Raw genomic sequence first — 12149 nt, 5'->3', positions numbered from 1 at the left:
GAAATAAGGAAGGAAACTATATCTTGCTAAAGGGTGTCATAGAAACAATGAAGCAATATTGATATTAAACATATATGCACCAAGTGGTGTAGCATCTAAAATCCTAATGGCGAAGTTGAAAGTTTCAAGAAGAAATAGACAGTAAAACTATAATACTGGAAGATCTCAACCTTGCTCTCTCAGAATTAGATAAATCAAACCACAAAATAAATAAGAAAGAAGTTAAGGAGGTAAACAAAATGTTAGAAAAGTTAGGTATGATACATCTTTGGAGAAAATTGAATGGAGACAGAAAGGAATACACTTCCTTCTCAGGAGTTAATGAAACCGGGACTTCCGGCCAAGATGGCGGAGAGGAGGCACACAGCTGTGTAAGCTCTGTGTTTTCTTTCAGAACTCATTTCATGACAAGCCTCTGAATTAATGCTTGACTGAAAAAAACCCCACAAATAGTTACCAAGAGAAGACATCCTTAAGATTGGACAGGAAAGGTCTGTTTTTGCCTGAGGGCAGGATGGTTTTAGATCAGGCACAGGCTGAGGGTAGGCAGCAACAACGAGAGCTCTGCAGGCAGCTCACAGCCAAGTATACCAGAGAGGGGTGAGGTGTGATCTCAGCAGTCTCTGTGGGGAGAGCTTTGCTACAGGATTGGATACTTTGTCCTGGCAGCAAGTCAGTAGCCCAGCAGAGAAGCTAAAAACACTGGGGGGAGGAATACAACCCCAAACAGCTGGAGTTTCTCGGGACCTAGCCACCCCTCCCCCACAATGCCTTAGCACGCTCTCAGAGTCTCAGAGCACAAGCGCAGAACAGTCCTATTAGTACCTTGCTACTGCCCTCGCAGTCTGTAGAAGAAGCTTGGTAACGCCACCCAGCCCCTCCCCCCAAAAAAGCAGATTCTATTGGGTTTTTTTTCTTTTTTCTTTGCTAGTTTGTCTCTGATTCTTCTCTGACAAAATGAGCAAAAAACTGAAAAGGGCCTTAACCACTGACAGCTTCTCCATGGATAGAGAGCAGATTCTAAACCCTGAGGAGACTAAAAACAGACTGTCTCCAGGTGAATCCCTAAAGGAGGAGATCATCTGTTTCTCAGCACAGATGAATCTCATACAAGAAATTAAAAAGGCTGTCACAAGAGAGCTAGAAGAAAAATGGGAAAAGGAGAGGGAGGCTTGGCAAGAGAGTCTGGAGAAGTCATCTCACTCATTTAAAGACAAAGTGGATAAAGAAATCAAATCCTTGAAAAATAGGATTAGTGAACAGGAAACAGAAAATAGCTCTCTAAAAAATAAAATTGGAGAAATGGAAAAAAATTCCATAGAATAAAACAACTCAATTGGACAATTAGAAAAAGATATAAACAAAAATGAATGAAGAAAATACTTCATTGAAAATCAGAACCAAACAAATGGAATTGCATGACTTGAGGAGACAACAAGAATCAGTCAAGCAAAACCAAAAAAATCAAACAATGGAGAAAAATGTGAAATACCTTCTTGGGAAAACAACAGACCTGGAAAATAGGTCTAGGAGAGACGATCTGAGAATTATTGGACTCCCAGAAAAATATGATGAAAAAAAGAGCCTGGACACTATTTTCCAGGAAATTATCAAAGAGAACTGCCCGGAAGTCATAGAAACAGAGGGTAAAATAGACATGGAAAGAATTCATCAATCACCTACTAAAAGGGATCCTAAAATCAAAACACCAAGAAATATAGTGGCCAAATGCCAAAACCCTCAAATGAAGGAAAAGATGCCATAAGTGGCTAGAAAAAATCCAATTCAAATATAGAGGAGTCACAATAAGGATTACCCAGGATCTAGCAGCATCCACATTAAAAGATCAAAGGGCCTGGAATATGATATTCCGAAAGGCTAAGGAACTCGATATGCAACCAAAAATAACTAACCCAGCCAGAATGAACATCTTTTTCCAAGGAAGAAGATGGTCATTCAACGAAATAAGTGAATTTCACCTATTTTTGATGAAAAAACCAGAACTTAACAAAAAGTTTGATCTACAAATATAGAACTCAAGAGACACCTAAAAAGGTAAAAAGAAATCTTGGGAACTATATTTCTGCTATAAAGATGTATAAAGAATACATGTATACCTTGTTCTAGAAATTAGAGGTGGAAAGGACATTGAACCAGAAAAAGGGTAAAGTGGGGGTACTACATCTCATGAAGAGGCAAAGAAAACCTATTATATCTGAGAGAAAGAATGGAGGGGAATGAATATAGTGGGTATCTTACTGCCATCAGAATTGGCTTTAAAAGAAAAATTTTAGACATATTCAATTTATGGTGAAACTTCTCCTACCTCATTGAAAAGTGAGAAGGGAAAAGTGAAAAGGGAAGGAATAAGCTAAGCAGAAGGGAATACGGAAACTGTGAGGGAAAGGAGTAAGATAGGGGAGGAACTCTAAGATAGGGATACTAAAAAGGGAGGGCTTTGAGAAGCAAGTGGTGCTCACAAGTTTAACACTGGGAAGGGGGGTAAGGGGGAAAGAAGGAAGAAAAGCATAAATAGGGGTTAAGAAGATGGCAAGTAATATAGAATTAGTAATTTTAACCATAAATGTGAACAGGGTAAACACCCCCATAAAGAGGAAGCGGTGAGCAGAATGGATTAAAAGCCAGAATCCTACAATATGTTGTTTACAGGAAACACACCTGAAGCAAGGATCTACATGCAGAGTAAAGGTAAAAGGTTGGAGCAAAATCTACTATACTTCAGGTGAAGTCAAAAAAAGCAGGGGTAGACACCCTGATCTCAGATCAAGCAAAAGCAAAAATTGATCTAATTAAAAGAGACAAGGAAGGATACTATATCTTGCTAAAGGGTAGCATAGATAATGAAGCAATATCAATATTAAACACATATGCACCAAGTGGTGTAGCATCTAAATTCTTAAAAGAGAATTTAAGAGAGCTGCAAGAAGAAATAGACAGCAAAACTATAATAGTGGCAGATGTCAACCTTGAACTCTCAGAATTAGATAAATCAACCACAAAATAAATAAGAAAGAAGTCAAATAGATAAATAGAATGCTAGAAAAGTTAAATATGATAGATCTCTGGAGAAAACGAAATGGAGACAGAAAGGAGTACCCTTTCTTTTCAGCAGTTCATGGAACCTCTACAAAAATAGACCATATATTAGGACATAAAAACCTCAAACTCAAATGCAGTAAGGCACAAATAGTAAATGCATCCTTTTCAGACTATGATGCAATAAAAATTACATTCAACAAAAAGCCAGGGGAAAGTAGACCAAAAAATAATTGGAAACTAAATAATCTCCTACGAAAGAATGATTAGGTGAAACAGCAAATCATAGACATAATTAATAACTTCACCAAGAAAACGACAATAATGAGACATCATACCAAAATATGTGGGATGCAGCCAAAGCAGTAATAAGGGGAAATTTCATATCTCTAGAGGCCTACTTGCAAAAAATAGAGAAAGAGAAGGTCAATGAATTGAGCTTGCAACGAAAAATGCTAGAAAAGGAACAAATTAAAAACCCCCAGTCAAATACTAAACTTGAAATTCTAAAAATAAAAGGTGAGATCAATAAAATTGAAAGTAAAAAAAAAACTATTGAATTAATTAATAAAACTAAGAGTTGGTTCTATGAAAAAATCTACAAAATAGACAAACCCTTAGTAAATCTGATTTAAAAAGGAAAGAGGAAAATCAAATTGTTAGTCTTAAAAATGAAAAGGCAAAACTCACCACTAAAGAAGAGGAAATTAGAGCAAAGCTACTATGGAAACAGGGAAGATAAGAACACAAACCCAGAACAGGAGAGCAATGGCAAAATGCCTACAGGAGAAACCATAAAATAATATATGAACTAGTCTACAATTTAAAATGCTCTTTTGGAAGAGTTCAAAAATGATCTTAAGAGAGAGAGAAAGAAGAGAAATGAGGGAAAGAATGAGAGCTAAGCAGGAGAATTAAGAAAGTTTTTTTGGGGAAAAGCCATCAGCTTGGAAAAGGAAGCACAGACATTGAAGGAAAGAAAAAAAAACTTCTAAAAATAAAATTGGTGAAATGAAAAAAAGAAAACTATTTAAAATATTTTTTTTCAAAAAGGAAATAAAAATCCTTGAAGAAATAAGCTCCTTTAAAAATACAATTGGCCAAATGCAAAGGGGGATAATAAAGCCAACCAAAGAAAATAATTTTAAATAATTTTTAAAAATTAAAATTGGACAAATGGAAGTGAATGACCTAATGAACCATCAAGAATCAGTCAAACATAATTTTTAAAAAGTGGAAGAAAATGTAAAACACCCCTTTGGAAAAACAAATGATTTGGAAATCAGGTCCAGGAAAGATTATCTGAAAATTACTATCTGAAAGTCATGATAAACTTGAGTCTAGGCAACATCTTTCAAAAAATCATCCAGGAAAATTGCCTTGATATCCTAGAACAAGAAGATAAAATAGTCATTCACAATTCAACTATCAAGGAGCCACAATCAGGATTTCCCGGAATCAGTTTCCACATTAAAGCTTTAAAGGGCCAGGAATATGCTATTTTTCAAGGCCAAAGAGTGTACTAAGAATCAACTACCCTTCAAAATTGAGCATTATCTTAATTACATATATTCTTGCTTTTGTTTTATCTGAGATCAGGATTGCTACCCCTGCTTTTTAATCATTTCTGAAGAAAATACTACAACTGACCAGAAAATGTGATCTCCAAATACAAGGTGCAACAGAAGCCTAAAAGGATGAACAGGGAAGAAAAAAAACTGTTTTTTAAAGCTTAAAATTGTTTACATTCCTATATGGAAAGGTGATACTAATAATTCTAGACAATTGTATCTTATCAGGACAGTTAGAACAGGGATATATAGACAGAAAATACAGGTATAACTGGACTTCATTGTGATGATATTAAAAAAAAAGAAATTAAGAAGTAAAAAAAGAATTGCAAAGGGAGAAGAAAAAAGGTATTAAATGGGGTAAATTAAATTACATGAAGAAGCATAAAAGGCCTATTACAGTGAAGGGAGAGAAGGGAAAAGGATGACCATTATTTGGACACAAATCTCATTGGATTTGTCTCAAAGAGGTAATAATATTCATATGTTTGTCATATGACAAGTTTGGTGTAGAAATTTGTCTCACTTTATAGGGAAGTAGGAGGAGAAGGAGAGGCTAGTAGAAGAGAGAACAGAAGTAGAAGGGGGAAAAGACAAAAAGGGGATCTGCTAAAAGGGAGAGTAGAAATCAGAGTAGGAATCAGAAATAAAACATTGCTGAGAAGGGAAAAGATGAAAGGTGAGAGAAAGGTATAACTTAGGGGAAAAATAGAATGATGGGAAATACAGATTTAGTAATCTTAACTGTGAATATGAATAGGATGAACTCTCCTATAAAATGAAAGTAGATTGCAGAACAGTATATATTGTTTACAAAATCACATTTGGAGCAGAGAGATACACACAAAGTAAAGATAAAAGAGTGCAACAGAATTTATTATGCTTCAGCTGAAGTTTAAAAAAAAAACAAAAAGAAAGAAAGAAAAAGCAGGAGTAGCAATGCTGATCTCAGATCAAGCAAAAGCAAGAATATGTGTAATTAAGAGAGAGAAAGAAACTGCATGTTGCTAAAGGGTACCATAGATAATGAAGTAATGTCAAAACTAAACATATAATCACCAAGGCATATAGAATCCAGATTCTTAAAGAAGTCAAGTGAGTTGAAAGAAGAAATTGACATCAAAACTACAGTAGTGGAGGATCTCATCCTTTCTCTCTCAGAATTAGATAAATCTAATCAGAAAATAAAGAAGAAATAATTTAAGGAGGTAGATAAGATTTTAGAGAAGTTAGGTGTGATAAATCTCTGGAGAAAATTGAATAAGGATAGAATATACATTTACTGGGCACATCCACAAAAAAAATTGGTCATATAATAGATCATGAAAACCTCACAATCAGATGCAGAAAGGCAAAAGTATTAAATGCATCCTTTTCAGATCATGATAAAATAAAAATTATGTGTAGTAAACATTATGGATAAATAGACCAAAAATTACATAAAACTATTCAATCTAATCCTAAAAACTGAGTCTGACAACAAATTATAGAAATGAACAATATTTCATCTGAGAGAATGACAATAATGAGACAACATAATAAAATTTATGAAAAGTAGCCAAAACAGTTTTAGGGGAAACTTTATATTTTTAGATGCTTAAATGAATAAAATAAAGAGGAAATAAATTAATTATGCATACAATTTTAAAAGAAAAACATAAAAAGAACACATCAAAAACCCTCAATTAAGTAGTAAATTAAGGGTTCTGAAAAATAAAGGAGAGATGAATAAAATCAAAAATAAGAAAATTAATAAATAAAATAGGTTTTATAAAAAACTAAATCAAACTTTGATTAATTTGATTTAGAAAAGGAAAGAAAAAATGAAATTACAGATATCAAAAATAAAGTTAACTAGTGAAATTTTGCTCTCTATTTCTTCTTACTACTCTTCTTAATTTTTGTAAGAGTTTAGATGCTACACAACCTGGTGTATATATATTTAGCATTGATACTACTTCCATATCTACAGTACATTTTAGCAAGATATAAAGGAAATTAAAGCAATGATTAGAAAATATTTTGCCCAATCATATGTCATTAGATCTGAAATCTAAGTGAAGCAAAGGAATATTTACAAAAATATATATTGTCCAGATTAGCAGAAAAGAAAATATTTAAGTTCATTTTAGAAAAAAAAACAAATTGAATAAGTTATCAGTGACATCCCTAAGGAAAAGAAGAAAATAAATAAACAATTGAATTCTAACAAATACTTAAAAACAAACAAAAAAACCACAAACAAAAAACAATTAGTTCCAATACTATATAAAACAATTTGGGGGAAAAAATAGGTGAAGAAGGAGTTATATCTAATTCCTTTTATGACACAGATATGATGCTGATACCTAAATCAGAAAAGGCCAAAGAAAGGGAAAAAAAAGTATAGATTTATATCCCTAATGAATATTGATGCAAAAATTTTAAATAGAATGTTTGAAAGCAAATTACAGTAACTTGTCACTGGGACAATAAACTCTGACCAAGTAGGATTTCTACCAGGAATGCAGGGTTGAATTAATATCAGCAAAATTATCAAAATAATTTTGCCATATCATCAATTAAGCTAGTAGAAAAAATATGACTATCCCAATAGATGCAGAATTTTTTTTTGAAAAATGCAATACCCATTTCTATTAACAAATAATAAAAACTAGAGATCATAGGAATAAATGAAATTTTCCTTAAAATGACAAACAACACTTATCTAAAACCATTAGCAAGTATTATTTGTAATGAGGATAAGCTAGAAACATTCCCAGTAACATCAGGGGTGAAATAAGCTTGCTCATTATTACCATTATTATTTCACATTATTCTAGAAATGTTCGTTTTAGCAATAAGAAAAGGAAACAAAATTGAATAAATTAGAGTAGGAAATGAGGAAACAAAGCTATTACTCTCTGAAGATGGTATGATAGTATATTTAGAGAATCCTAGAGAATCAACTAAAAAGACTTCTGGAAATAATTAACAACTGTAGGAAAGTTGCAGGATATAAAATAAACCCACATAAATCATTTCCATTTTTCTTGTCACCGACAAGCCCAACAGCAAGCAATAGAAAAAGAATTCCCATTTAAAATATTTGGGAGTCTACTGCAATGACAAAGCCAGGAACTATTTTGAACACAATTAAAAATACTTTCACACAAATAAACTTAGATCTAAACAACTGAAAGAATATCCAGTCTTCATGGGTAGGCCAAGCTAATATAATAAAAATAACAATTGTACCTAAATTAATATTTGGTGCCATACCACAGACTGGAAAATATTACTTTGTAGAGTTAGAAAAAAATTATAAAAGCATGTATCTGGAAGAATAGAAAGTCAAAAGTTTTAAAGGAATTAATGAAAAAATACAAAGATAGATGACCTAGCCATACCAGACCTAAACTATATTACAAAGTGGTGGTCATTAAAATCATTTGATACTGGCTAAGAAATAGAGTATCAATCAGTGAGATAGATTAGGTACACCTGACACAATACTCAATGACTACAGTAATCTAGTTTTTGACAAATCTAAAGGTTCTAGCTTCTGTGGCAAGAACTCACTATTTGACAAAAAATGACAGGAAAAATTGTAAAACAGTATGACAGAAACTAGACAATGACCAACATCACCCCATACCAAGATAAGTTCAAAATGGGTTCATGATTTAAACATTAAGGGTGGTATTATAGACAAATTAGTCAGGTGGTGGATAGTCTACATGCCAAATCTGTGGATAAAGGAGGAATTTACGATCAATGCAAAATGGATAATTTTGATTACATTACATTAAAAAGGTTTTGCAGAAACAAAGCCAATGAAACCCAGATAATTAGGGAATCAAAAAGCATAAAGGAAATTATAGCCATGTTTCTGTTAAAGACCTCATTTCTAAAATATATAGAGAACCAACTCAAATTTTTAATATAATTCATTTCCCAATTGATATATGGTCAAAGGATATGAACAGATGGCTTTCAGAGGAAGAAATTAAAGCTATTTATAGTTATATGAGAAAATGATCTATGGGTTACAGAAATGCTGACTAAGGTATCACTTTATGCCTATCAGATTGGCTAACATGACAGACAGGATAAGATAATGATAAATATTGGAGGGGATGTGGGAAAATTGGTATACTAATACATTGTTGGTGGAGTTGTGAATGAGCCAACCATTTTTGGAGAGCAATTTGGAACTCTGCCAAAAAGACTATCAAACTGTGCATACCCTTTGATTCAGCAATTTTTCTATAGGGACTGTATCCCAAAAAGATCATAAAAGAGGAGAAAGGACCCACATGTGCAAAAATATTTATAGTAGCCCTTTTTTTATAGTGGCAAGGAAGTCAAAATTTAATGGATATCCATGAGTTGTGGAATAGATGAATACATTATGATATATTGAAAGTAATGGAATATTATTGTTCTATACAAAATGATGAGCAGACTGATTTCAGAAAATCCTGGAAAGACCTCCATGACTTGATACTAAGTGAAATGAACAGAGCCAAGATAATGTTGGATGCAATACAAAATTATATGATAAGGTATTGTGATGGACTTGGCTCTTTTCAACAATGTTTGAATAAAAGTAGATCTCATTACAGTTTCAAGAGCTATAATTTTGAGTGAACATTCACTTACATAACTCTGTAGCTATGTGAGAATTATTTATATGTGAGAATGTACCCTACAAAACTTTGCCTAGCCATGTATGTATTTCTACAAGACTGTGATCTCTATACTATCAGAAACTATGCATTTCCTAATATTTGCACTTTACTCAGAACTTAACTTAGTTATATGTATTATAATATAAATATAATATATAATTTAATATTATGTATTAGCTAGATGATATATTGGATAGAGTTTTAGACCTATAGTCAGGACCTAAATTTATATTGGGTCTAAAATACTTAATGAGGGTATAACCTTTGGTAAACCTGTTATCTTCTCTCTGATGCAATTTCTTAATTTGTAATAGCAATGGGATAATAACAGCACTTTCCTCCCAGGGATGCTGTACTGATAAAATTAGACAGTATTTGTAAAGTAGAGACTGTATTTGTAAAGTGAGGAGTTCTCTCCCTGACTTCAAATAACACCTCAGACACTTATTAGCTCTGTTACCCTGGGCAAGCTAATTAGCCTATTTGCCTCATCTGTAAAATGAGATATAAAAGAAAATGGCAAACATTCCAGCATCTTTGTCAGGAAAGCCCAAAAAGAGTCATGAGGAATCAGACACAAATGGAAAATGACTAAATAACAATTTGTAAATGCTTTGTCAACCTTAAAGTGGCTTTACTACTGCTGTTATCATTATCATCTTTATTAGAATATTTTCAAATGCTCTTGAACATTTAACTTATCAAGATATTACACAAAACTCTATTTTATTATTTTTTCTTTATTTTCTTCTCAATTGTGTTTTCCCAGTATCTTGAGATAATATTTATGGGCAACTGTTAGATTATTTTTTCTATTATATCTATTATGTTTTACAAATAAGTTTATACTTTGAAGAGATTCTATACTAAATTTTTCTGCCTCTTTCGTTGGCAAAGTTGAATGTTTTAGTCCTAAACTGGTTTCTGAGTTGCTCTCATCTTCTCCATATGACTATTCTTCTATATCTATTAAAATTGTGATGGCAAACATTAATATATTTGGTTTGATCATTTTCAATATTTCTGTAAGTAATGGAACCTGCTCTTTTGGGTGACAACTTATCTAGTTAGTACCTCTGATAATGAGAGTGTCATTATAAATTTGATCAAATTTCAGTACAAATTTTAGATATAGTGTAAACTTAATTGTCATTGATCAGAGATCTTGTATTTAAAAAATTATTTTATACATTCATTGTACATACTCCAAAACTATAAGACATTTATTTCTTTTTGCCCATCTTTATCTGATATCTCTAGAAGTAATCCTTATTTTGCAAGCAGAAAGGCTACAGGTAACATTTTATTTTTTGTGTATTTCATGGGTCACTATGAAAAAAATATTATGATCCCTTTCTGATGATGAGATTGCTTATATTTATTTAGCAACACTGGTCTATTACTGGACTTTTAATAGAATATATTTCATATAAGCAGAACCTTCCAGAGCTTAACTCTTGAAATAACCTATGGAAAATCACAGTTATAATCACACCACAGTAAAATCTTTAAATAAGATTTTTTTTCTCCTGAAATAAAATTAAAGTAGAATTGCAGAACAATAATTCTTAAAATGAATTTTGGTGAGTACTTAGACTTCCTTCATTTTGTAGTCAACAAGGCAAAGTAACTTTTCCAATATGATATGATTCATTGCTGGTAAATCTTTTCCTTCTTTTCCTTTGTTCTTTCTTATCTTTCCATATTCTTTTTATTTTTCCATTCTTCTTTCACTACTTCTTTTTATTGTACATTTTTCTGACCATTTTTTTCTAACTAACTAATTGTATAAACTTGATTCTGAACTTTTGCCACATGATCCTTTCCAAGGTTAGGAAAAAGAGATTGAGAGTTTCTCAGTCAGTTTTTCATTTCTTTCCATGATTTCTGGGACATTGTTTTAATTTTAGGTTCATCAAGCAAGGCTGGTCATCTTAATTCTTTAAACTTAACAAAAAAAAATTCTAATGAATTATCTTACATTTTTGAATCATTTGCAAAACCCCTACAGCACTACAATTGATCATGTGCCTTATAAATATGCATTGAAATAAGAATTGTGATTTACAGTTAATGAATTCTCCCTGTATGTGGTTTCCTGATATGTTCTTATGGTTCAAGGAGTATGAAAGGTCGGTACTGCTGAGTTCTATTTTTGTCTTGCTGTCATTTACTGTGTGGCTTTGCTTAAGTCCTTAATGCTCCTATATTCCCAGGGGGAAAAATGTTGTGCTATGTGACAAACCCAAGGAGAGGATAAAAAGTGAGGTTGTCAGGCTATAGGGAATTTTTTTTTCCTCTTGAGAAAGAGGATGAAAAGATCAAGTAAATGGACATCTACATTGCCGTGCTTCTATGTGCCTTGGATCTCATATATCTAGTTATGTAGTAGGGTTGAAAAAACCATTTCTCACATTTTAAAAAATTTTCTCCTGAACATATTCAAAAATTGTGTATTGTTAGTGAAGTATGAAAAATGATGAAATAGGAGTTAAGTTAAATGTTCTTGAAAGGAACATTGAGATAAGTTATATGCCTTTTGATGTCATCATCTACCCACTAGTATAATTTTCAGAGAATATCCAAGAAACCATGTTATATTGAATAAGCAAAGTTGATATTTGGAAATACTTAAGTGCTGGCAATTTCTTAATGACACCCTTTGGTGCTCAGGAGTCTCACCTATAGTTATTCAGTGTTTATTTTATATGGGATCAAAACTAGATTATCATCTAATATTTTACTAGCATAAGAATATAGTCTCCATCCTTCTCATGGAATTAAAAGTGCCCTTACTTTTCAATGACCTAAGAAGGAATACATGGCACAAGAGAGTTTAAACTCAATT

Source organism: Sarcophilus harrisii, chromosome 4, assembly GCF_902635505.1.
Source record: "Sarcophilus harrisii chromosome 4, mSarHar1.11, whole genome shotgun sequence".
NCBI lineage: Eukaryota > Metazoa > Chordata > Mammalia > Dasyuromorphia > Dasyuridae > Sarcophilus > Sarcophilus harrisii.
Note: the sequence above shows the minus strand (reverse complement) of the source record.